This window comes from Pundamilia nyererei, unplaced genomic scaffold (assembly GCF_000239375.1).
Source record: "Pundamilia nyererei isolate P.nyererei 1_Seehausen unplaced genomic scaffold, PunNye1.0 scaffold00578, whole genome shotgun sequence".
Taxonomy (NCBI): Eukaryota; Metazoa; Chordata; class Actinopteri; order Cichliformes; family Cichlidae; genus Pundamilia; species Pundamilia nyererei.
The window spans coordinates 142,569-146,893 of record NW_005187979.1 but is presented as its reverse complement, the minus strand read 5'-3'; positions in this window follow the sequence as shown (position 1 = coordinate 146,893).

Sequence of the window (4,325 nt, the reverse complement as noted above, 5' to 3'; positions counted from 1 at the left end):
AACATATAAAACATTGCATGGCCACGCTGTGCAAATTATATACTTTAAAAAATAAATGTAGAGGTAGGAATTGCAATTAATATAAATCTCTGTCAGAGTCCTGGGTCGAGCGACCCAGTTTTGTGCCTTAGTTGTTTATGTCATCTCCCCCTGTACTAAGTCTCCCTGGTTCATGCGTCATGTCTGCGTGGTTATGTTTAATTCATGTCATGTCCATAGATTTTGGTGACGAGGAGCGTCAGCAGGTGTTACGGGCTAATCGGGAGGAGGAGCTCCGTTGGAAGCCTTGGCTCATTCCCGAGGAGGAGCTCCCACTTGTCGCCCTGCTTCAGACCGGCCGCTCACCTTCACCCCCTCGCGAGGACTTCTCGTCTCCGGCGAGGATGTGGGCAGAGGAAGAAGACCCGATCCCAACAGTTAATTCTGCCGTTCTGTTGCCACTTAATCGCCCTGGATGTACTGACGGCGAGGGGCTCGGAGGGACAATAAATGTCTCGGAGATGGAGACTCATTTTACCTGTACTGCTACCTCTGTCACCCCCCCATGCACCTCGTCACAGTCTGTTTTCTCGGGGGCCAGTGAAGAAGCTGCCTTTTCCATGCCTCTGACTACTAATATTGAAGGTGTTAATCTCGTGTCCACGTTTTGTATTGACAATAAAGCTAAAATTTCTGGTGTTGGGCATGCTGTTTTTGGGGAAGCCACACTGCCATCACAGAACTGTGAATCTGACACTGCCAAACCGGCCATAGACTCTTCAGTCTTGGGAATCAAACCAAGTGATGCGCTTTTAAACCCTGATATTATGAATGTGCAGGCTGAGGGGGAGGTTAGGGAAACAGAAGGTAGAGATGATTCTGCACACCCACGACATGCGTCTTTCGCTAAGGAGGCGTCTTTTAAGACAGTTACGGCATCTGGAGCCTTTTTGAAGACTGTGTCTCAGCCCCTGCTGTCCATTAACTACAAATCAAGTGAGAAAGCTTCTGATCTGACCAGTAGTAAGACTGTATTACCTTTGGCTAGCACCCACCTATTTGAGTCTGTTTCCCTTGTTCTCAAGCCAAATAATGAATGTTCTGTTTGTGTAACTAGGCCAGCGAAAGAAGGAATGTCTGTTGTTGATCATGAAAATGTATGTAATGTTCCGGCGCTAATCGGTCCCCAGGTTCCTCACTCTGCCGATGGTTTGACCAGAGTGAGTGCTTTGGAGCCCGACATCAGCAACTGCTTTTCTACACCAGTCCACCGGGGCTGGATGATTATTAAGGGCCTGCCGGGTTTTGATTTCTGTTAATACTAAAGTGAAGGTCTGTTTATGTTGTGCTTTCCCCTTATCTAATGACAAGGCTGTATTTTGTGTTTCCAAGACTGTCGGGGGGGAGCGCCATGCTAGCCATTACAAACCAGCTAGCCCTTTAACTGCACCCCTGGGCCAGGACCTTTTGACTGCAGTTAATGAACTGGCCGATCTAAAGACAATTCAGCCGGATTGCTCAGGGACAGTCCACTATGTTTTCTGTGCAAAGCCAAGTCCATGTGCATTCCACTCACTAGCCTTCTACAGCCGATCAGTGTGTGTGGCTGAACCCCTCCATAACTCAGTCTCGCCAACGGGGGGCTTAGACTCCAATAAGCGTAGTTATTTCCCATGTGACTGCCAAATTATTGTGTTAAAATCATCTGCACATAGTCCTGGTTGTTTTATGTGGGTTCATGAATCAAGTCTTGGCCTTAAGAATCATGCTTCCAGGGACAATATAACTATCACTTGTGTCACTGAGCCAACTTATTTCAGGTCTGAAATGTTGTTTAAATCGTGCTCCAAGACAGAAGGTGCGTTTAGCTCCCCAAGAAGGGCAACTAAGGACAATTTGGAATGTGTTAAGGACTAAGAGAATTTAAGGTCTTTGTCTGTCGTTGCTCCTCTGCTTACACCTGACAAAGTCAATGTTCAGAACTTTGTGCTCACTCCCAGGGTGGCTGTGGCGTTGCCTGACCTCTCACCTCCGTCTGATCTCCAGGTAGAGGCAGTGGTCACCCAGCCAGCACCTGCGTTAGTTCCCACCACTAGGGTCAGGGCAGCCATAGGTCAGCCATATCATGCACCTGTATCTACACCTCAGGTGGGAATGGCTGCCGTCCGGTTTGTTCCTGCACCCAGGTTGGTTCCCAAGGTTATGCCAGTCAGTACACAGCTGAGCTCTGCACCCGGCCTAGGCACTCGGGTGGGGGTGGTTGTCGCTGGGCAGGCGCCTGCACCAGCTCATGTTTCCATTGGAGGCTCAAGAGAATCATCGCCGCCACGACAGCCTCCTATTCAGCTCCCTGTCCAGTTAGCAGCTCAGCTCCCTGTCCAGGTGGCAGCTCTGCTCCCGGTCCAGCCAGGGGCCTCCATAACTGTTCATCCTGCGCCTGCTGTTGGATGCCCGGGTGTGCCTATCCAGCACCCTGCAGCATCCACACCACTTCATGCCACGTCAGCTGGAGGGCCCAAGGAGCCCATCGGGCCTCATGCCACGTCAGCCGGAGGGGCGTGGAGCCCTCCCAGCCACCACCTGCGGCTGCCTCACGGTCGCCTGGTCCAGCCTCGGCCTTAGCTTCTGCATCGCCTGGTCCAGCCTCGGCCTCAGCTTCTGCTTCGCCTGGTCCAGCTTCTGCTTCAGCTCCTGCTCCGCCGTCGCCTGGTCCAGCTTCAGCTTCAGCTCCTGCTTCAGCTCCTGCTTTGGCTTCTGCTCCGGCTTCTGCTACAGCTTTGCCTGGTCCAGCTTCTGCTTCAGCTTCTGCTTCTTCTCCGCCTGGTCCAGCCTCTGCTTCTGTGTCGGCCTCGCCTGGTCCTGCGGCTGTGTTGCCGCCGCACAAGCCATGTTCTGCCCCTCGGAATCGCCGGCTACTTTCCGGGTCGTCAGCTGGACATCATTGCCGTTGGGAGCGGCTTCCTGATCTGCACCGCCACTGCCTCCCACATGGGAGGTGGCGTGGCCTGTTGAGTTGCCAACCCCCGGGTCAGCTGCCTGAACTGATAAACTGTGACCTGTTGTGCCCTCGACCTCCGGGTCGGCCCCCTGAACTCATAAACTGTGGGCTGTTGTGTTGCCGCCCTCCAGGCCGACCCCCTGAACTATGTTTGGACTTTTGTCATGTGCTCCAGTGTTTCTTGTCGGCTGTTTTTGTTTCCTGTTCTGGGCCCTCCGTCATGGTCCCCTGCCGCCCGCCCAGGCTCGGTGGTCCGTTTTTTGGTTTGGGGCTGTCTGGAGCCAGCCCTTAGAGGGGGGGTGGTGTCATGGTCCTGGGTCCAGCGACCCAGTGTTTGAGTTTTATGTATCTTTTGTATTCATTTGTGCCTAGCTTAGTTCACCTAGTTAATTTCTAGATTGCAGTTTAGTTTTGTTCCATAGTTGTTTATGTCATCTCCCCCTGTACTAAGTCTCCCTGGTTTATGCGTCATGTCTGCGTGGTTATGTTTAGTTCGTGTCATGTCTAATCTCCATGTTTCCTGTTTTACTTTGAAAGTCTGTATTCATTGTCAGTGTATTCAGTTTCACTTCTCCTGTCCTGTCGTTAGGTTCATGTGTGGTGTGTCAGCTGTGCTCCCATGTGTGGCCACTTCCCCTGATCATCCCTCATGTGTATTTAGTCTCTGTGTTTCATACAGTCTGTGTCGCGTCGTCTGTGTTCCCACCCTCCATGTTGTCACAGCCAGTCTTTTGTATTCATAGTTATGGTTTCCTGTGTCTTCATAGTTTATCCTGGTATCACTTTCCCAGTTTAGTTATAGTTTAGTTTTGTCACTGCGCTTCTGCCTTGTTTGCACTCCTTGTCTTCAGCCACAATAAAGGCTCGCTTTTCGTTTGAACTCAGTTTCGTGTCCACGCCTGTGTCTGCACCTGAGTCCTCCACACACTCTCCACACGGTCTGCCATTGCGACCGTGACAAATCTCAAAGTATTCACAACATTCTTGAACAGAAATAGGCCTCTGCACCTGGGGTGAGGGTGTGGCCATGAATGTGACATGCCATTGGATGTTGGGACACATAATAACATGATGCTAAGCATCGGCCAATGAATGTGAACTAACAACCACAAGGTCGCAGTATGGCTGTACTGTAGGAAAAAATCCTAATATAAAAGTATTTTACTGTGCATTTTAGGGCTGCTCAATTATGGCAAAAATGATAATCACGGTTATTTTCACTGAAATTGAGATCTCGATTATTTGACGATATTTATTTAACAATAACAATGTATTGAATAATGACTTTAAAAAAATAATATAAAAGAGTGTGCAAATACTGATAACAGGGCAAATGTTTGCAATATAA